The sequence below is a fragment of the Schistocerca piceifrons genome, chromosome 1 (assembly GCF_021461385.2).
Source record: "Schistocerca piceifrons isolate TAMUIC-IGC-003096 chromosome 1, iqSchPice1.1, whole genome shotgun sequence".
Lineage (NCBI taxonomy): Eukaryota > Metazoa > Arthropoda > Insecta > Orthoptera > Acrididae > Schistocerca > Schistocerca piceifrons.
Genome location: NC_060138.1, coordinates 1,092,561,663 through 1,092,585,391, shown reverse-complemented (window position 1 = coordinate 1,092,585,391; position 23,729 = coordinate 1,092,561,663). Strand labels below are relative to the sequence as shown.

General features: G+C 43.4%; 1 protein-coding gene and 1 non-coding gene across 2 annotated transcripts in view; both read right to left on the bottom strand.

The window, feature by feature from the left end:
- LOC124777853 (rap guanine nucleotide exchange factor 6-like) overlaps positions 1-23,729 on the bottom strand; it is a 611,356-nt gene that overhangs the window by 148,318 nt on the left and 439,309 nt on the right. The window lies entirely within an intron of this gene.
- On the bottom strand, positions 13,177-13,280 carry LOC124721686. Its single transcript, XR_007006375.1, has one exon. It is a non-coding gene; the product is annotated as a U6 spliceosomal RNA (small nuclear RNA).

Genomic DNA, 23,729 nt, shown 5'->3' with positions numbered 1-23,729 from the left:
CGGGTATAGAGGGGCCGACACGGTATTAGGAGGTATCCCGTGACTTTTGTCGCCCCAGCGTATTACATTCAGAGATCGGGATTCAATTTTCTAAATTTTTAGAAAAAATGTAAACCACTACGCAGTAACTAGTTTCTGAACCGAGGATGTTTGCTCTACATGCTGTTAGGGAAGGTGAAAAAAAGGAAACAGTCAAGCACGGCGCCCACTAAGCGGGGCTGTCGGCCGCCCGCCCTCCCTCCCTCCCTCCCTCCCTCACTCCTGCCATCGCGTGGTGGCGGACTACACGCAGAGCTCCCATACGAGGCGGGCCGCGCCAGCTCAGCCCGTGCCCAGACGAGCGGTCGCCACCCGCGCGCACGTCGACGCGCCCTGGCGCCGTAAATCAGCAGAGGTGAGGCGACGGGGCGCCGCCCACGCAGCCAGACAGCGGCCGGCAGACAATGGCTGCTGCCCTCTTGTGCCGTCGGCTCACGTCTGCCAGCAGCGGGGCCCCGCTTTACGACGGCTGCCGGCCAGCCAGCAGGAATCTGGCCTGAGCCGAGGCGAGGTGACGTGTGCTGTGCTGTGCAAGTCTATGATCAGCACTCGTCATCCCTTCACCACATTCGTGCCTACCGTGGTGATACCGGCGACAATTTAGGATGTGTGTGTTGTGGTCTGCAGTCCTGAGACTGGTTTGATGCAGCTCTCCATGCTACTCCGTCCTGTGCAAGCTTCTTCATCTCCCAGTACCTACTGCAGCACTGCAGCCTACATCCTTCTGAACCTGCTTAGTGTATTCATCTCTTGGTAGCCCTCTACGATTTTTACCAACCCCGCTGCCCTCCTGTACTAAATTGGTGATCCCTTGATGCCTCAGAACATGTCCTACCAACCGATTCCTAGTCTTCTCCCCAATCCCATTCAGTACCTCATTAGTTATGTGATCTACCCATCTAATCTTCAGAATTCTTCTGTAGCACCACATTTCGAAAGCTTCTATTCTCTTCTTGTCCAAACTGTTAATCGTCCATGTTTCACTTCCATACATGGCTACAGTCCATACAAATACTTTCAGAAACGACTTCCTGACACTTAAATCTATACTCGATGTTAACAAATTTCTCTTCTTCAGAAACGCTCTCCTTGCCATTGCCAGTCTACATTTTATATCCTCCCTACTTCGACCATCATCAGTTATTTTGCTCCCCAAATAGCAAAACTCCTTTACTACTTTAAGTGTATCATTTCCTAATCTAATTCCCTCAGCATCACCCGACTTAATTCGACTACATTCCATGATCCTCGTTTTGCTTTTGTTGATGTTCATCTTATATCCTCCATTCCAAACACTGTCCATTCCGTTCAACTGCTCTTCCAAGTCCTTTGCTGTGTGTGAAAATTACGATGTCATCGGCGAACCTCAAAGTTTTTATTTCTTCTCCGTGGATTTTAATACCTACTCCGAATTTTTCTTTTGTTTCCTTTACTGCTTGCTCAATACACAGATTAAATAACATCGGGGAGAGGCTACAACCCTGTCTTACTCCCTTCCCAACAACTGCTTCCCTTTCATGTCCCTCGGCTCTCATAACTGCCATCTGGTTTCTGTACAAATTGTAAATAGCCTTTCGCTCCCTGTATTTTACCCCTGCCACCTTCAGAATTTGAAAGAGAGTATTCCAGTCAACATTGTCAAAAGCTTTCTCTAAGTCTACAAATGCTAGAAACGTAGGTTTGCCTTTCCTTAATCTTCCTCCTAAGATAAGTCGTAAGGTCAGTATTGCCTCACGTGTTCCAGCATTTCTACGGAATTCAAACTGATCTTCCCCGAGGTCGACTTCTACCAGTTTTTCCATTCGTCTGTAAAGAATTCGCCTTAGTATTTTGCAGGTGTGACTTATTAAACTGATAGTTCGGTAATTTTCACCTCTGTCAACGCCTGCTTTCTTTGGGATTGGAATTATTATATTCTTCTTGAAGTCTGAGGGTATTTCGCCTGTCTCATACATCTTGCTCACCAGATGGTAGAGTTTTGTCAGGACTGGGTCTCCCAAGGCTGTCAGTAGTTCTAATGGAATGTTATTTACTCCTGGGGCCTTGTTTGGACGTAGATCTTTCAGTGCTCTATCAGACTCTTCATGCAGTATCATATCTCCCATTTCATCTTCATCTACATTCTCTTCCATTTATGTAACATGATGTGTATAGTCTCTTAAATGAATTACAGGCAGAAAAAAAAGAACAAAACCTGCTGATATACACTGCCGGAAAAAACTAGTGCACCTTTTGAAGGTTTCCAACTCACTCCAGATTCATTGCCTAAACAGTGCATATGGAGTACAAACCGATATTGCAAGCGGTTGTGAGGTACCAGGTATCGACCCACGCTGAAACACCCATATCATTACGCTATGTAGCCTCCACAGGTGGCAACTAGAGATGGGAAAACTCGTGCATCCTTTGGAACTAGTTCACGGGTGATTGCTCTTTTTTGGGAACCGTTCATTTGTGCTTGGTATACGGTTCTTATGAAAAATTGAAAATTAGTAGCATAGGTGACTGAAGATGGAAAGCGCCGAGAGGGTGCACTTGCCTCCGCCCTGGAGTACAGAGTTTTTATTTATAACAGAATTCTCACACACAATTGTAATTTTCGTGATTCTGCGAAACATTTCGTTTAGCCAACTGTAGCTTTATGCGGCTGATCGCAGTGAAATAATATAAGGTGGCCCCCGAAAAACCGGCCCCGAGTACAGACTCCTCGCCACTTACGCAGGATTTGTTCACCGCTAGCAGCAGGAAACATAAACATGTAATAATGAGGCAGTGAAGAAATAACAAATAAGCTAATGCAAACAACAACTTCGAAACTATAGATGACAGATAGGCGACAATGAGCAGTCTAGCACTCGGGGCCGATTTTTCCGTTTGCCACCCTGTACCACTGAAGTAATATTGTAGAAGTTATCATTCTCTTCACAGAATGTGACACCAGACACTTGATTATAGAACGCGGACTTCATTGGGTTCTGTGTTGGTCTACCTTCCATAACAATGGACATGCTCTTTTACCTTGGATCTAAAAACGACGGAAAATGGCCATTCGTGTGTCCCGTGCCGACTTTGCATGTATAATAATAAAAAATTCTTGCATTTTTAGAAGTATTTCTTCTGCTGTTTATCTAAGTAGTGAAATAAGCTGATATGCCGTTTTCTTACCTGAAAAGGTGTTTTACATACGACGTAATTTTTAAGTAATTTACGTAGCTGTGTTTGTGTATGTGTGTGTGTGTGTGTGTGTGTGTGTGTGTGTGTGTGTGTGTGTGTGTGTGTGTGTGAAATCGTATGGGACTTAACTGCTAAGGTCATCAGTCCCTAAGCTTACACACTACTTAACCTAAATTATCCTAACAAGGGAACCTCCCCATCGCACCCCCCTCAGATTTAGTTGTAAGTTGGCACAGTGGATAGGCCTTGAAAAACTGAACACAGATCAATTGAGAAAACAGGAAGAAGTTGTGTGGAACTGTGAAAAAATAAGCAAAATATACAAACTGAGTAGTCCATGGCAAGATAGGCAACATCAAGGACACTAAGATTGCAGGAGCGCCGTGGTCTCTTAGTAACGTGAGCAGCTGCGGAACGAAAGGTCCTTGGTTCAAATCTTCCATCGAGTGAAAAATTTAATTTTTTATTTTCAGTTTATGTGACAAACTCTTATGTTTTCATCACTTTTTTGGGAGAGATTATCACATCCACAAGAAAACCTAAATCGGGGAAGGTAGAAGAATCTTTTTACCCATTCGCAAAGTGTACTAGTTAGGTGGGTCGACAACATATTCCTGTCATGTGACGCACATGCCGTCACCAGTGTCGTATAGAATATATCAGACGTTTCTTCCTGTGGAGGAATCGGTTGACCTATGACCTTGCGATCAAATGTTTTCGGTTCCGATTGGAGAGGCACGTCCTTTCGTCTACTAATCGCACGGTTTTGCGATGCGGTCGCAAAACACTGACACTAAACTTATTACAGTGAACAGAGACGTCAATGAACGAACGGACAGATAATAACTATGCAAAAATAAAGAAAGTAAAATTTTCACTTGTGCGAAGACTTGAACCAAGGACCTCTCCTTTTGCAGCTGCTCACGTACCACGAGACCACGGCGTTCCTGAGCTCACGTGCTCCTTGATGTTGCCTATGTGGCCCATGGACTACTCAGTTTGTATATTTTGCTTATTTTTTCACAGTTCCACACAACTTCTTCCTGTTTTCTCAATTGATCTGTGTTCGGTTTATCAAGGCCTATCCACTGTGCCAAGTTATAACTAAATCCGGGGGGGGGGGGGGGGGGGGGGTACACACACACACACACACACACACACACACACACACACACACACACACACACACACACACACACACACACACACACACACACACACACACGAGGGAGGACTCGAACCTCCGACGGGAACGTAATTGTGACCTCCGACGGGAACGTAATTGCGAAATACATTTTAAATACCAGTCATGGACGCTGAATAGAATACGGAAAGAACCTGAAGTTCAGAGTTCAAGAAAGGTTTGAAACACCTAGAATGGGCGTGCGCAGCGAACAAAACGAAAAACAACTCGATACTGTACTAACTATGAGCAGTGGAACTGCGACGAGTGGCCACGCGAAGAAGGACGAGTCCGCCCGAGCGAGACCGAGACCGAAGGGAATGGGACCGAGGCTGGAACGAGACCGGCCGACATGCCGTTGCGGGAACGAGACCGACCGTTTTCCGTTCCCGGGAACTATAAGTAGAAATCCGCGACCGAAGTGAACTATGAAAGACCGTTCCTTTGGACCAGTTAGTTCGCGAACGACCCGTCTAGTGGCAACCCAGGCGCTCTTTGGCCTCCAGTGGATTATACGGAGGACGAATACTATCCTCGTCATGGTGTAGATTACGCCACGCCTGCTCGACATGTTCACGTAGTCCATGTAATAGTTGTCGTTCCATCGCGCTCGGTTCGACCCAGGTTCGGAAATAGTGCTGGCGAAGGAAGTGGCTGCACGTCTTACATATGCTGAAAGGTAGTGCAGGGTAGTGAGTGAATCAGAGCAGATCAAGAATTTGAGGCCACAGTAACGTTTCATTCTGATCCACGGCTTTACGAATCGCAGTGTGTTCAGTGGCAAAGATAGTAAACTCGATAGGCAGACGGAAACTGAAGACACGAACAGCAGAAACGACGGAACATCCAGTAGCATCCCCCCTGTTCGAACCCATCCGTTAACGTAACAGTGCTCAGCTAAACTGGTAAAAAAAATTGTTCTTACGAAAAATCGTCTGAAGTGGACAGTTTGGGGCACTCTGTCAAATGTGGAAGTATTCTAGGCTTAACTAACAGAGTGGTGCTTTACACCAACCTTGCAAGTCTGTTCTTAATGCGTCTGGTTATTAGTCCTGCTAATATTTTCCATGTGAGAGAATGCTTAAAATTCTGTGATCTTCACATATAGCTTTCTAGTTTACATGGTTAAATTCAGATAGCCTAAGATCAGTGACGATCTCATTGCAAGAAAATGTTGACGAATGGCCTATTACGCCGTGGAACCACGGAGATGATTAGTAGACTGGCAAGAACATCTACAGTATCATCGGTATATGGCAACGAGCGCGAAGGACGTGTAAAAAGAAATGGTTATAAACTGATAAGACTACGTTGCATTTAGAATTTTGACGTAATGGTGAATACACGCGTCGTGTTTGGCTGTAATTTTTCGTGCAACCGACGGAAGATACAAAGACAGGAACATGACTCAATGCAAGCGTAACTAAACATCTTAGGTACTTTTTGCTTTTGTACTGTATGGAAGCCTAAATAATTATAGTTTCTCTTATATGAGATACCAGCAGTGTATAAATAGCTTATGCATATTTTAAGGGGTTTAATAAATCTAGTGTCAACAGACATAGCGTAATGACGTATTTTACCTGTTTTGATCAACTTCGGCTTTCCTTCGAGTAGTGTGCTCGTCGTGCAAGTGTTCCTATAAGGAGAAAGTTGTATTTGCCACAGATAACACGTGTCTTTATTCATTAGGTGTTCTTACGAAAATTATAGTCTGCTTAAACGTTTGTACACGTAACGCGGTGTTCTCGTCAAACACGATTCAAAGAGTGTGTGTGTGTGTGTGTGTGTGTGTGTGTGTGTGTGTGTGAGAGAGAGAGAGAGAGAGAGAGAGAGAGAGAGACTCAAGTAGTACGCAAATAGTTGCTCAACTGCAGAATTTGTTCAGACCATCTCGTAAAGCGTAAGTCATTTCGATTTAGAAAATCGTAGTAGCATCATTCACGAACTTCGCAAGGCCCCTATCTTACCTCACCATACGTCAGGCTTCAGTGAAGGAGCGTCTTTGCCAGTCCAGTAATTTATGTCTGTGCGCGGAACAATGCCTCCTCCGCTGGCTGCTGGATGGAGGTAGCTGTCCGCCAGTGAGTCAGTCGAGCCTCCCCCCCCTCCCCCTATCACAGCTCGGCTCACGTCGCGCCCATTGTGGGCAGCGAGCGGCAGCAGGAGGCAGACGGCTTCCGGCGAGGAGGCCCCCACTTCCGGCCAGCACAGCTCTCAGCCAGACACCTGCCCCCGACTCGCTGCCTTGTCCTTATCCACCTCCACCTGCTCAAAACACACGCGCGCTACAACACGTCCACGCGCACACTCCGACGCCCGTTATATCTCACGATAGGTTCATTTGAGAAGTTACCGAGGAGCGCCAGAAAACAGGCGTTACTGCCCATGAGCAGCTGCGATGACGAAGGAAGCCCGTGCTCAGTTTTTTTTTCCTGCTCACATGGTTTTCGTTGCATTTCTGTCTGAAATTTCGTGCTTATTCGGGCATGTTGTTCGGACGGGACATATGGATTTAATGTACTTAGAGAAACGGTTTTATCATACCCTATCCAAATGAACGCAGAATAAGGAAGCAGTCTTTGACGTAATACATCAAAACTAGACTCTACTGCTTCAAGTATTAGTTGACCACAATATTATTTCACCTGGGTGTGAGGGAGCTTCAGTCGCTTTATCAGAAGTTTTTATGGTGATACTTGACATGGGCACGGCAAACCACTTAATAGCGCGTGCGCAATTTTCCTGAAGACATTCACAATGCAATGAATTTCCCTAGTCACCACTGTACTTGTCTAACGTCATCGCGGGTTTCTGACAACGGCCGCGAGAGGTCGAATGCGGTAATATCGTGGTCAGGTTATCCACCCTGCAACATTGTTCCGAGGCCATTTCAATAACGTTTACATATACACAGCACTGCAGACACCTATAATGAAAGAATACATATTTTCTGCAAAAATAAAAAGCTGCTTGTATACATCAGAACTAAGGAGAATACGTTATTTTCATGACCATTTGAGCGACCTTATACTGTGTAATAAAAGAAACAGGACATCGGAATACTCCGACAGCATCGGAATCTGGTGAAACACTCAGAAGCGTAATTCGGCTTAACCCCAGGTAACTTATAGGTGTAAAACTTAGGACTACAGAAGGGTATAAAACAAGAAAAATAAAAATGGTAATTAAGTAATGCATAACCTATTAATTGTGACTTCATTTGAATAAAGTATGAAATAGAAAACTTTTCGATGATTTATCAGCAATTTAAAATTCCTCCTCTCCCCACCCCTCCCCTTAGTGTCCTGGGGTTAATGTCCCGATTTACACTGAAATACCTGGAATTAGTCCTGTAGGGAAGCAGCCTACTCACGCTGTAGTAAATTCACATCAGTTTCCATTGTGTGCCAGCCAGTCTGCTGTAACTAGCTCTGACGTCATAAATGTTGCGCAATACCTTAAAAATCAAGCAAATGAACTAAAACTTTTCTAGCATGTCAAAAATAATACTAAATTAATGTGTGTTAAATATCAGTTCGATAACTTCAGCCATTTCCGAGATTTGGACGTTTCTCTGGAAAAATCATTGGCGCAACAGAAAAGAGCTAGAGACTTCAAAATTTATATTTAGATTCATCTTTCATAATGATTTAATAAAAACAGTACTTTGGATTTCACAAATTAAGACTTTAGTGGAAATTCATGATTTTCTGGTTTTCGTCTCAAAACTGAAGGAAGCAAGATAGATTAAGTAGGTTAATAAATAAGGCTAGGATGTTTAGATTTAAATAGGTTGGAGGTCCGCTATGATTATGAAGATGTGTAAAGTTTCTTTTCAATACCTATAAAATTATAGCGATAGCGGATCTCAAAAGGGACAGTTCAGAGCTCATCTGCTGCGTGCAGGGTAATTTAATTAATTCTCTCGCCCAAAGTATTTAACTTAGCCACGTCAAAATTTTATTATCAATACTTACCTGCGTGCTAAATGCACGTTTAAATTAAGAGCTTCTTCGGCCATCAGCCAAAGAAGCTATAAATTATTATGTATCTTGAAGTGGTGCGTTACTAGCCCAGCGGCTAGTCGGGAGAGCGGATTTGATCAGGCGATCCCTCAGCCGTCCGCACCGCGGCTTTATATATAAGAACACTGCGCGAGGAAGCAAGGCCCCAGTTCTCTCCAGACGCTGAATGACACGCCATCTGTGTCGGTAGTCGCGTCGCATCAGTGTATCTGCTACAAACAGCCTCGGGTGCCGTATTAAGTTACTAGAGATACGCGGAACCATGAGAACATTTCATGTGAAGTGTTAATTCTGGAATGATTTTCATTAACTAGCTTCAGTTTGCGTATTGTCGTATTTTCACGTGCCGTCGCGGGACAGTCATTCTACCAAATATTTAGCGTGGCGTTTGATGAAATATTTTCATCAAATTTTGGCGAGCATTCTTTTTAACATTTGATTCGGACATTTATAGTTGCATCAGCGCATTAGACTCTGAACTGTTCTGTTAGTTAGGTTGTAGGGATACTTGTGTTGTTTATCAGTGAATTTCAGAATATACTGAACTATTTTGGAAAACCGTTTTTGATTAGAAATCCCGGACAATCTCCTAATTCCTCAGAGCTATAAGCTGCAGTTATAATAACATTCTCAGGTAAAGTGGGCACTAGGATATCTATTTACTGGCTCCAAGTTTTATTACATCACTTTCTGGGGGCCACGAAGTAAATAGAGAGCCAGTGTTGAGAACGGCAAAAGACAGCATTAACAACATTCTAAAAGCTAGAAACTGATTCAACACGCAAGCATATATCCAGCAATCAGATTTTTTATTATTGTTACAAACTTATACATCCGCCGCCCTACAGTCCGCTTCTCGTGGTCTCGCGGTAGCGTTCTCACTTCCAGAGCACGGAGTCCCGGGTTAGATTCCCGGCGGGGTTAGGGATTTTTCCTGCCTCGAGATGACTGGGTGTTGTGTCGTCATCATCCCCATCATCCATCCCCATCATCCATCCCCATCACGGTCGGAGGAAGGCAATGGCAAACCACCTCCACTAGGACCTTGCCTAGTAAAGCGGTGCGGATCTCCCGGATCGTTCCCCTACCCTCTGTAAAGAAGCATGGGACTTCATTTCATTTCACCTGGAATTAAGTTTTTTTTAGTGTGGTTTTCGATATGGCGATTTTCATGTGGTACCAATACCGTGATATCTCATGTTTGGTCCTTTATTATTGCATAATGGCGTACGTGCCGGGAAATGAAAATGGGCACCTGAAATAGAGCGAACATTTGAAACTAGACTGTAGTGTGCAATGAAACACTTCCGCAGAGGCAGTCAATTTACTCTGAACGAAAAGATCAATAACAGGCAAAATTATTTAAAAATAACTTCTGTTCTGCAAGATCCTTCGTGTGTTATTGTTAATAGCTTGGAAATAAAATAATATTGGGAAACTTAAAGTAATGACAGTCTTCCGTGATTATGTGAAAGTATTTTAATTTCACCTGTTAGCTTACAACCACAGAAATCCGTTTTGCGTTCATTTGACGTGTGAGCTGTAAACGAAGAGGAAACAGCAAATGACAAAACGTAAACACGGGTCACGTGTAGTCTACCCCTCACTACAGCTCTGACTGCTCCGCACATGCGCCAGTCTGGCAGTTTGGGCGCACCAGAAAAACTTTTCCCGTTAGAATCTGCTGCTACTGTTCATATACTAACAGCTCTATTTCAAGTAGCCAGAAGCGGGTGAAGGCGCTGCTCATACGCAACTTCAGCTCTGCGCATGCGCGTGAATCCACTTGCAACGCTCAAACGAACCTGGTGTGAAATGCTGCAAGTGGCTACACAGTCTTTATCAGCGTGATAATTCGTACGTAGTATGACAGCTGATTTTGTTTCAGGATCCTCCACTCGAGTACATACACGTGAATATTCGTGTTATGAATTAACAAGATTTTTGCTGTAATAAATATTTATTTACGTTCCAGATGCGTTTCGCATTTGACCTTTAAGTCATGCTCAGTGAATTTAACATGGAATAAAAATTTTGCTTTTACGCAATGATTTTAGACTCTAAACAGTCTGTAGCATATTTACCATTGGGACGCAAGTGTCCCGTGAATGGAATTCGGAAGCACAGCCAGCTATCCATTATAGGGTTAAAGGAAAGACGGATTCATTACTTCCATTCATTATGTACAAACTTTCAGGGATGATGGAGATGGGTAAATGTATCAGTTTAAGGTTTAAGAAATGCTGTTTACAGTCCCTGTTTACTAGACATTTGTCTTGTTTTGCGCCATAATACCATCTCTGAAAGCTTCCTACCCCACGATCTTAACAACAGCACCGGTACGTATTTCCACTGTCAGAGGTGTCTGAGCGGTTTTCGCTTATAACTTTCCATTCTGTCGTTTCCGGACTCCATCATACCTGAAAGCTCCGGAAGTCATCACGGAATCACCTATTACGTTACGGAACATTAACAGTGAAGATTATGCACAGGATGAAGTATTTAGATTCCTTCATTAACATCTCGCTGTGCGGAGAAAGGATGACAACATCTATCGCCCATTTAATATACACCAAGGTGTATAAAGTCATGGGATACTACCTTATATAGTGTCGGACCACCGTTTGCCCGGCGTAGTGCAGCACCTCTACATGGCATGGAGTCAGTAAGTCGCGGTAAGTTCCCTGCAGAAATACTGAGCCATGCTGCCACTATAGCCGTCCGTAACTGCCGAAGTGCTGCTGGTGCACGATTTTGTGGACGGACTGACCCTTTGATTATGTCCCATAAAAGCTCGGTGGGATTCATGTTGAGCGATCTGAGTGGCCACATCACTCGTTCAAATTGTTCAGAACGTTCTTCAAACCAGTCGCAAAAAACTGTGGCACATTGAGATAGCGCACAGGCATGGGAACATGAAGTCCACAAACGGCTGCGAATTGTCTCCAAGAAACCAGACAACCATTTCCAGTCAATGGTCAGTTCAGTTGGACCAGAGACCCAGCCAGCACCATTATGGAGTCACCACCAGCTTGCACGGTTTCTTGCTGGCAACTTACGTCCATCGCTTCGTGGAGTCTGCGTCATACGCTAAGCGTACCCTCAGCTTTTACGAACTGAAATCTGGATTTACCTGACGAGGCTACGGTTTACCAGTTCAGGGCCCAACCGATACTGAAGCCCAGGGTAGGCGGTGCAGGCGATGTCGAGCTGCCAGCGAGACACTCGCGTCGGTCGTCTATTAGGTAGCCCACTTAACGCCAAATTTCGGCACACTGTCCTAGCGGAAATTTTCGTCCCACGGGGCTTATTTCACGCACTGGTCGTCTGTTAGCACTGACAACTTTACGCAAAAGCCGTTGGTGTCGGTCGTTGAGTGTAGGCAGTCTTCCACAGCGTTGTCGTGGTGAGAGGTAATGCCTGAAATTTGTTACTCTCGGTACTCTCTTGACACTGGACCTCTGAGTATTCAGTTCCCTAACGATTTCCGAACTGGAATGTCCCATGCGTCTAGCTCCAACTACCACCTCATGTTCAAAGTCTTAATTACCGTTACGCAGCCATAATCATGTCGAAAACCTTTTCATATGAATCACGTGAGTACAAATGAGAGCTCCGCCACTTTACTGTCCTGTAACTTGTATATGCGATACTACCGCCATCTGCTTATGTCATATCGCTACCCCATCACGTTTTGACCTCAGTATTTCAAAGCAATTCTTGTTGGATGCCATTCTAAATTGATGTAGTGTGTAACCCTGTATGGTCTTGCTATGGTGATGGAGTGGACATAGTTCTCGTGAATGTTCTTTTTTTGGGGAGGGGGGAGGGGAGGGGGGGGGGAACGTTCGTAACGTTTCTGAAGAATCTCTCTTTGTAGCGAACGGTAAAACTAATGTGTAGACCGTATCCTCCTCACTTGAAGAAAGAGTGTATCTGGAAGGAAAAGTTCATCCTTCCGTGAGATAGCGTCACTTTTAGAGCATCCTGGATACCACGGCACGACAGATTAAGAGTTAACAGATATTTGGATGTAGTGTCGCGGTTAGAGGAGCCATGTCACGGATCGCGCGGCCCCTCTCGCCGGAGGTTCGAGTCCTCCTTTTGTGGCGTGTGTGTGTGTGTGTGTGTGTGTGTGTGTGTGTGTGTGTGTGTGTGTGTGTGTGTTTTAGCCTAAGTTTGTTTAAGTAGTGTGTAAAAGTAGGGTCCGATGACTGGTTCGTTAGGAATTCACCCACATTTGAACTATGCACAGTTGATAAACTTTAGCTCTCAGGAGACATTAACCAGGTGGTGGTTGTGGTAATAGGGAGGGGGCGTGCCATCCTTACATCCTCAGGTGTGTTGTTGATATGATGGATGAAGATGATGTGATGGGTTTGTGGGGCGCTCACCTGCGCAGTTATCAGCGCCAAAACGGTGTCACAATTTTTACACAGTCCATTTTCTTTTTACAATCCAATCTAGTCACTCTCGCAAAATGATGAAGACAACACAATCACCCAGTTCCCGTGCTGAGAAAATCCCAAACCCGGCTGGGAATCTAACCCGGGACCCCGTGATCAAGAAGCAGCAAAGTTAGCCCACTTTTTTGTTGAGCTCATTTTAGTCTATATTGTTCGTTGAATTTGTTCGGGGCGGACGTCCGATGACACCCATTCGGGTTTTTCGTTGATCTGTTCTCTCAGTTTTTTTTTATTGCAGAGGGCAGCGAACCCTCTGACCGAACAAGCTGAGCTACCGTGCCGGCTATTATATGTGGAATGCTTCACGATTTTGCGTGTCATCCTTGCGCAGGGGCCATGCTAATCTCTGTATCGTTCCAATTTTAGTGTGTGTACTGCCGAAGGGGGTACAGCCCCTAGATCACGAGCTGCGGACCCTCTGCTGTGTGTTTCACCGTTTTGTAGCAGAGGCGCCGATTCAGCCCGCTAAGTTTTCAGAGCAGACGCGGCGGGCCAGAATTAGCTGGACAGCCGTATGCTCGTGGGCACACGTCAGGGCCCGTTCTGTCCACGAGTTTCATCCGTAAACTGAGCGCCGCGCAGCGCCACACGTAAACCGGGCGCTTGTTAACTGCTGGACGCCGGCGGCTCAGGCAGCCGAAACCCGGAGCCCGCGTATACTAGCAACCAGTGTTGACGCGCCTCGCCGGCTCTGCGTGTCAACACTCACCTCCCACGTCACGTCGGGCTCTGCCGGCTAAACACACGAGCCCCGAGATCTCTCGCGGCACACTCACAGCGATTATTATTCGGTTACACCACTACCCCTCCTTCTACAAACACCGTTCGGCATCCACAGCCGGATAAAAGCCGCCTCCACACATTGTCAAGCATTGTACGCTACAGCTATAGGCAGTCAGCACGTGTATGAAGCTCACTCGTTGCTCGTAACCTTGCCAGTTGCTCCGGAGTAGGTAGAGGAACTGTTGGCTCGAATATAAAAACTCAACAGCGAGGCGGCTTTATAGTACACGCAGCGGAATTATAAATACGCCATTTTATATAATAATTCCAATCCCAAAGAAATCAGGTGTTGACAGATGTGAAAATTACCGAACTATCAGTTTAATAAGTCACACCTGCAAAATACTAACGCGAATTCTTTACAGACGAATGGAAAAACTGGTAGAAGCCGACCTCGGGGAAGATCAGTTTGGATTCCGTAGAAATGTTGGAACACGTGAGGCAATACTGACCTACGACCTATCTCAGAAGAAAGACTAAGGAAGGCAAACCAACGTTTCTAGCATTTGTAGACTTAGAGAAGCTTTTGACAATGTTGACTGGAATACTCTCTTTCAAATTCTGAAGGTGGCAGGGGTAAAATACAGGGAGCGAAAGGCTATTTACAATTTGTACAGAAACCAGATGGCAGTTATGAGAGTCGAGGGACATGAAAGGGAAGCAGTTGTTGGGAAGGGAGTAAGACAGGGTTGTAGCCTCTCCCCGATGTTATTTAATCTGTGTATTGAGCAAGCAGTAAAGGAAACAAAAGAAAAATTCGGAGTAGGTATTAAAATCCACGGAGAAGAAATAAAAACTTTGAGGTTCGCCGATGACATCGTAATTTTCACACACAGCAAAGGACTTGGAAGAGCAGTTGAACGGAATGGACAGTGTTTGGAATGGAGGATATAAATGAACATCAACAAAAGCAAAACGAGGATAATGGAATGTAGTCAAATTAAATCTGGTGATGCTGAGGGAATTAGATTAGGAAATGACACACTTAAAGTAATAAAGGAGTTTTGCTATTTGGGGAGCAAAATAACTGATGATGGTCGAAGTAGAGAGAATATAAAATGTAGACTGGCACTGGCAAGAAAAGCGTTTCTGAGGAAGAGAAATTTGTTAACATCGAGTATAGGTGTAAGTGTCCGGAAGTCGTTTCTGAAAGTATTTGTATGGACTGTAGCCGTGTATGGAAGTGAAACATGGACGATAAACAGTTTGGACAAGAAGAGAATAGAAGCTTTCGAAATGTGGTGCTACAGAAGAATGCTGAAGATTAGATAGGTAGATCACATAACTAATGAGTAGGTATTGAATAGAATTGGGGAGGGGTTTGTGGCACAACTTGACAAGAAGGGACCGGTTGGTAGGACATGCTGTGAGGCATCAAGGAATCACAAAATTAGTATTGGACGGCAGCGTCGAGGTTAAAAATCGTAGAGGGAGTCCAAGAGATGAATATAGTAAGCAGATTCAGAAGGATGTAGGTTGCACTAAGTACTGGGAGATGAAGGATCTTGCACAGGATAGAGTAGCATGGAGAGCAGCATCAAACCGGTCTAAGGACTGAAGACCAAAACAACATCACAGTATTTTAATCTTTGCGTTTTCTTGCCCAATTTAATACGAATATCTATCTCCACAGCCCTACTAACTATTGTCATTAGGAAACCTTAATTTTATTAACTCTCCGAAAGTGTCTTTTGAAGTTCAGAGGCGAGAGAAACCAATTTATCGTTGCTTTAATTTCGATCCTCTAACAGTAAGTGACGTGCGTATTTTTTTAAGTCTATCTTGACTACTTTAGGCTTAGCAGTTGCTTTGTATGACTCACTGTGCAGGAAATTACACTATTATTTTCCGATAAGTCAGGAACATTGGCATTTATGTAAAAAAGACTGTATTGAGCACTGTTAGCAGTCATTAGAAAATACCGAGATAAAACTAATTATTTGAATTAATTCATGTTGTAGCCTGACGTAACGAGAAATGCACTCATTATTGAATGTTGTAAGTTGAAGTTTTTTTTTCGTGGGAAGTTTAAATACAGCTTCACTGGTAGCTCACGGGTTTACTGTCTTGGTGGATAGTAAAACTGTTGCATTCGACAACGACATTCCAAAAACATCACTGGAGTGCACGTTGAAGGTGTGGCGGTGGGACTAAGTCCCGTCCCACCCTCCGACGGTGGAATTTCATCTACATCTACAGGCAGACATTAACTAACTACGAACTACATTACGTATGAACAGTGGTGGTTGCGATGGTCGATACCTATCGAGTGGCCAGGTCAACACTAAAGTTTAATTAGTGGCCGTAACAGTGCTATTGTTAGCCATGGTCATAATTGAGTCCGTAAGGATGGTGAGAGGAACAGGGTGTTTTTGTCAGTGCAGGGGAGGCGTTGTGCCAATGTTTTGTAAGCCAGCGACCGTGTCGCACAGGACTTCTACTTTGGCGTAGACGCCTTCTCTCGCATGGACGTATTGAGAGTGGCCATGTCCGTTTCCTCGTGGAGGGTAACTACCTTCGTGAGGGGAGGGGCATGCGGCCTCCACCGAAGCATCTTATTCTGCAGGAGCTGGAGGATCTGCATCCGGGAGGCACTAATCGTAGCCCACGCAGTGTAGCCATAGGTGAGGCAAGGGTGCACAACCATATGTTACAGCCGGAGCTTGGTGTCGAGGTTCAGTTCCATGCTGGTGAATATTGGGTACAACGCTTTTATTAGCTCGAGTTCTTTTTCGGTTGCATATTCCGCATGGCGATGGAAGAGCAGTTTTTTTTATCCATCCAGTTATCGTTTATAACAACATTTGTGGCTGTCCGCGTATATTGCTGCGAGAGGGGGCCACGAAAGATAACGTTAACAGGAATTTGTCTCTTCGCAGATGCATTTACTGTTATTAAAGAAACTGCATTCTTCGGGGAGGGTGGTGCTCGTTATTTCACTGTACCTGTTGTTATTACTGGACTCGTTCGAAGCGAAGTGTAAACAACGTTTTAACAGCGTAATTTTAAGGCATATCTTTGCATACACTTCCACGTGGACTACCGTCTTACCGCTGGTTAGAGACCGGAGAGCGAAATAACAGTGCAAAATAATAATCAAGAAGCAAATACAGAAAATACGCAACTGATGTTCCATGAAAGAGTATTTTTCTAAGTTTTTCAAAACACTAAAAAGAAAACATTATTAGTTCTGTGCCATGTCTTTCGTAAAACAGGAATAAACAAAATTGCTGGAAAATTTCAAGGTTAAATTCATATTTGGATGTGAATTTAAAATTTCTTATAGGTCTCAATGTAGGCATCATGTAAGTACTGGGTCCTGGTACAGAATCCAGTTTGCTTGGCATATACATCCGAGATCTACATCGAGTGATGTAACAAGCAATTCGTCAACACACACAATGCAGCCTGGAGTATAACGCTGCTGACACTCCACAATATATCTTTTCTTTGACACTGTGGCAGTCCTATCTGTTTTCTTTCGCGTCGCTTGGGTCTTCAAACCTAAGAGCTGTCGATAGGAACAAAAATCTTTTTTTATAATACTATGGAAAATATGTCACGTCCCTCCAAATGAGAAAGATGTATCTACACATTACTTGCCAGATATCAGGACTGCTGTGAATACAAGTGAACCTATGTTCCTTTTCAGTTCAAGAACGTCCGTGTCATGTGCAAAAGGTGGGTTGTTTGCCAATTTTACTGTACGGCCTCCGCACAACCTCATCCAGAAGTGGTGTAAGTAGGTGCTCCATATTGCGCAAATTAATTACGAGATACTATCGATAGATCTTGGTAACTGTGATAATTGAGAAGCTCATTTCCAGGAGGTACTAAAATTGAAAAACGAGAACAGGTGGCAGCACTACTTTTAACCATTACCTATGTAATAAGAACTGTTACGTATGCCACAACGTACCGATCCGCAATGTATTTCCCCCTAAGATTTTCTGTTCACGGCGAAGACTATCAAATCCAGTGTTACCTCTTTTCCAATAAATACCAAATCTCGGCATCCAATCGCTGTTCCTCTTGGTAATGACGTCACACACACAAATGCCAACCTTTCTTTACATGATATTGTATGTAATGAGGGCGAGCCTGGCATTTTTTATTTTCATTGTGAGTTTTTAATTAAACTATGGAGTCATATCTGATGACTACTGTGAATCACCTACAGAAACTCCAGACCAACAGTTGCCAAACTTGACAACTCGCTGCCAGAAGGTACCAAATCCATTTTTATTTATGCAATAACAAAAATTAACAGAGATACTTGGTGTACTGTGTCTCAATATTTGTCTGAATGTAACAACAATGCTGCAAAACATTCAGATGCTATTGTGACTGTAAAACTTTGCCTCTCCTGTTAAATTTGATTTTATGGATTTGGTACCTTTTGTAAATCGAACAGAAGGGTATGAAAAGGTTATGGATAAATTTGGAGAGGATATGGAGACCAACAGGAACGGGAAACAACTCTTGGATTTCTGGGCCAGTATGGGCTTAGTAATCACAAACTCCTTTTTTAAACATAAGAACATTCACCGGTATACTTGGGAAGGCAGGGGAACCAGATCTGTCATTGACTATATAATAACAGATCAGGAATTCAGGAAGGCTGTGAGGGACACACGTGTATTCAGGCGATTCTTCGATGACACTGATCATTATTTATTCTGCAGTGAAATTGGGATTGTGAGGCCGAAAGTGCAGGAGGTCAGGTCCATATGTACGAGGATAAGAGTGGAGAAACTTCAGGATAAGGAAATCAGGCGCAAGTACATAACAGCGATCTCAGAAAGGTAACAGTTAGTTGAATGTAGTCATTGGAAAAGGAATGGACAAGGTACAGGGACACAGTACTAGAAGTGGCGAAAGAATGTCTTGGAACAGTAGTGTGTAAAAGTAGGATGAAGCAAACAGCTTGGTGGAATGATACAGTCAAGGCAGCCTGTAAAAGGAAAAAGAAGGCGTATCAAAAATGGCTACATACCAGAACCCAGGTAGGTAGAGAAAGTTATGTTGAAGAAAGAAACGAAGCCAAACAGATAATTGCAGCATCCAAGAAGAAATCGTGGGAAGACTTTGGAAACAGGTTGGAGACTATGGGTCAAGCTGCTGGAAAACCATTCTGGAGTGTAATTAGCAGTCTTCGAGAGGGTGGTAAGAAGGAAATGACAAGTATTTTGGACAGGTCAGGAAAACTGCTGGTGAATCCTGTGGATGCCTTGGGCAGATGGAGGGAATATTTTGAAGAGTTGCTCAATGTAGGTGAAAATGCGATCAGTAATGTTTCAGATTTCGAGGTAGAATGGGATAGGAATGATGATGGAAATAGGATCACATTTGAGGAAGTGGAGAAAATGGTCAATAGATTACAGTGCAATAAAGCGGCTGGGGTGGATGAAATTAAGTCGGAACTCATCAAATACAGTGGATTGTCAGGTCTTAAATGGCTACACAGGGTAATTGAAATGGCCTGGGAGTCGGGACAGGTTTCATCAGACTGGACGAAAGCAGTAATCACACCAATCTTTAAACATGGAAACAGAAAAGATTGTAACAACTACAGAGGTATCTCTTTAATCAGCGTTGTGGGTAAAATCTTCTCAGGTATTGTTGAAAGGAAAGTGCGAGTATTAGTTGAGGACCAATTGGATGAAAATCAGTGTGGGTTTAGGCCTGTTAGAGGTTGTCAGGACCAGATCTTTAGCTTACGGCAAATAATGGAGAAGTGTTATGAGTGGAACAGGGAATTGTATCTATGCTTTATAGATCTAGAAAAGGCATATGACCGGGTTCCTAGGAGGAAGTTATTGTCTGTTCTACAAGATTATGGAATAGGAGGCAAACTTTTGCAAGCAATTAAAGGTCTTTACATGGATAGTCAGGCAGCAGAGTTGACGGTAAATTGAGTTCATGGTTCAGAGTAGTTTCAGGGGTAAGACAAGGCTGCAACCTGTCTCCACTGTTGTTCATATCATTTATGGATCATATGTTGAAAACAATAGACTGGCTGGGTGAGATTAAGATATGTGAACACAAAATAAGCAGTCTTGCATATGCAGATGACTTAGTTGTGATGGCAGATTCGATTGAAAGTTTGCAAAGTAATATTTCAGAGCTAGATCAGAAATGTAAGGACTATGGTATGAAGATTAGCATCTCCAAAACGAAAGTAATGTCAGTGGGAAAGAAATATAAACGGATTGAGTGCCAAATAGGAGGAACAAAGTTAGAACAGGTGGACGGTTTCAAGTACTTAGGATGCATATTCTCACAGGATGGCAACATAGTGAAAGAACTGGAAGCGAGGTGTAGCAAAGCTAATGCAGTGAGTGCTCAGCTACGATCTACTCTCTTCTGCAAGAAGGAAGTCAGTACCAAGACTAAGTTATCTGCGACCAACTTTGTTGTATGGGAGCGAAAGTTGGGTGGATTCAGGTTACCTTATCAATATGGTTGAGGTTACGGATATGAAAGTAGCTAGGATGACTGCAGGTACTAGTAGATGGGAACAATGGCAGGAGGGTGTCCGCAATGAGGAAATCAAAGAAAAACTGGGAATGAACTCTATAGATGTAGCAGTCAGGGCGAACAGGCTAAGATGGTGGGGTCATGTTACACGCATGGGAGAAGCAAGGTTACCCAAGAGACTCATGGACTCAGCAGTAGAGGGTAGGAGGAGTCGGGGCAGACCGAGGAGAAGATACCTGGATTCGGTTAAGAATGATTTTGAAGTAATAGGTTTAACATCAGAAGAGGCACCAATGTTAGCACTGAATAGGGGATCATGGAGGAATTGTATAAGGGGGGCTATGCTCCAGACTGAACGCTGAAAGGCATAACCAGTCTTAAATGATGATGATGACCTTTTGTAAATGGGCTTCTCAGTTATGGTGGACTATGTTATGGTTGTTACTGACAAACGCGCCTGAAGAACAATAATCACGCAATTGGTATCAAACGCCTATGAGACGTCAGTGCTGCTATACTGAAGGTTATATACGGAGAAATGCACCCCTCTATCACTTCAAGAACCCAGCACTCCAATTCAAAGATACACGGAGGAAAATAGCGAAACGACACCGCAAAGGGAGGGGATGACTATTAGGGCGTTCGACAGCCGTCTCCCAGACGTATGTTACCTGTTCGGGTACTTTTTACACATTTCCGAAGGTTAATTTTGGGAGCTACAGTTACCAAAAGTACTCTGAGGCAATTTAACCTTGTTTATTACTTTTGTTTTCCAAACTGTCACCTTCAAGTTCTCACAATAAACACAGTGTGCTGTGCTGTCTCCTCTGTGGTGAGTTCGTGATACACTGTTGGAGTCTTGAGACTAATTTCAGGTCTGCTTTGTCATGACCTCTACCAAGTTCTTGGATTCGTTCACTGCAGGTTGGATGAAATTTTTTTTGTATGCAGAAAACTTCTCAATAACTAGGTTGGCATTCTAATTTGGTTTCTGCCGTTCACCTATCTTTCTGTTTCGTCTGATGTCTGCTCTTTTACACTAGTTACCAAAAATCTCGGGATGCAATTTTGCGGAGGAAATACTTCCTAAGTCTGGCGTCAGATAGTCGAAACTGTTTTACATTATGGCTAAATTTAGTTGCTGTATTGCTACTTCTTGCTTTTAATATTTTACTGTAACTATGACTATTTTTTGTTTAGTTGTATAAAATTTCGAGAATATAAAAGGAAGCTGTACTGCTGACTTGACAACGTACAGTGCACTTACGAAACATACCTGCAGGAGGGGATTACTGCATGACGTTAATTTCCTCATTTGCAGATACTTATAATTGTACTGTTCATTACCGCACATTGATTTTGGTCAAGTTATTTTTGCTTTTTCCGGTAATAGCCTCTTCACACGAGAAGTAGTCGAAAAATTGATTTCGTGGTTTCGCAAACGTCAAAAAACAGTACTGATTATACTGGAGAACAGGGGTTTATATCACCAAGAAAGAATAAATCAGGTCCTTAAAAGACAGACACACACGGGACGAACGTTCAAACACAGCCACTTCCGTGATGCTTTATAATTAACCCTACACTGCCTTTCTTAGTGTAACTGCTGCCCGCCCTCAAAAGCAGGTCAGCCAAGAAGTCTTGACCACAGAGCGTGTAATTACAGGGGGGTACAGGATGGAGGTGTGTGGAAAATTACAGGCTGGTGACCGCAACCACTGTCCTTAGTGATTGCGCCACCTTTGACGACCTGAGGGCACTCATCCGCCTTCGCGCCTACGTCGACCATCTTTCTGATCTGACAGCCGATATTTTGACTTAATTTTTTTTATGGAAATGGGCAGGGAAACCCACGGATCCTAACTTGCTAAGTGCTTGTTGTCTGCCATCTGTACACCGAGCAAGCAGTAAAGGAAACAAAAAGAAATTTGGAGTAGGAATTAAAGTTCAAGAAGAATCAATAGAAACCTGGAGGTTTGCCGATGACACCGCAATTCTATCAGATACAACGAAATACTTGGAAAAGATGAACAACAAAAGCAAGACGATCAAGTGAAGCTGAGATAGATTAAGAAACGAGACACTTGAAGTAGTAGATAGGTTTTGCTATTAGTCAGCAAAATAACTGATGACGGCCTTAGTAGAGAGCAAGACTGGCAAAAAAGAAAAGAGCCTTTCTGATCTTACACTCCCTCCCACCCTCCACCCACCGTCCCACACTCAATTTCATACTACTTCTTGCTCCTCACTTTCTCCTGTACCTCACACTCCATCACACTGCAACACACTTACGTCCACTCATCATGCTTTCCCCCTCCCCTACACCGCAAAGAAAAAAAATCCCTCCAGCACTATTCCTTACCTAGTCATACACAGTATAAAAATACATAAACGTAATTTAATGGAATTACACACATACAATAATCTAATAAAAAAAGAAGTTGTAGGTCGATGACAAAGTAATGGAAAGGTTGTGTTGGCAAACACTACGAAACACAAACCACAAACATACTTAGAACAAAAACTAACAGAATACATAGGTATGCAAGAAAGTGTTGTGAGAAACGTAGAAATGCGTAGTGCTGCAGAACTAATAATCAGACCAAAATTATCAGTGTCCAACGCAGAAAAACAAAAATGTGCTAGCAGGTGGCATTTCCCGATGTAAGCGAGAAATCAAGCGAAAATCACCTTAAGTATAAATTAACATATTCTTAACGAACTTTTTTGATCTAAAATCAAAATATCAAAACTTAATTACAGACCACTGATGATGCTTTACCTCAATAAAGCGAAACGCGTGTGGTGAAAAAATGCGCATTTTCATAGTTGCAACGACAGAACAAAAATACTCTCAACAAATCACGCTTGCCAGGATAGAGTAGCATGGAGAGCTGCACCCAACTAGTCTTCATGCTGGAGATAGCAAAAACACTGTGTGGGATGCACCATATAATCCATTAAATGACAAATCTTTTTTCATTACTATAAGGAGATGTCAGTATGTAGTCTTTGGGAATAGCAACGAAGAAACCACCTCAATTTGTTACGCAGTTTTGTGTCTACCAACAAAAAGACGAAGGAGAAAAACCATTATACATGGTAAATCCAGTTCACCAGTGGTGTGCATATACACCAGTGTCACTCGAGGGTTAAGTGACGAAAAAATTATTTCAGCAAATTATGACTACATTGGGTATATATTTTGTTGTATAACTTAGCGATTTCGACTATTTTATCTACGGACAGTGCGGAGAGTTAAATATGTGAAACTGTTTTCGGTGTGATGGACTGTTTAAATAGAAATTTTTACCTCCTAAGTGCTTCCCGGAATCGGATAGGCCTTGAGTCGTACTGTGACAGCTCAGTTGGTAGAGTACTTGCCCGCTAACGACTGTATTAGCTTCGACTCCCGATCGGGACAGTGTTTTAACTTCCCTGTAAGTTTCACCCCTAAAACATTAAGTTACGTAATTATGAATAAATACTGAATAACTATACTCTACGCATCGCCACAGTAAGTTTAAGAACAGGCTGTCATACATCACGAGCTCACTGCGATGAACTCTTTTCAGG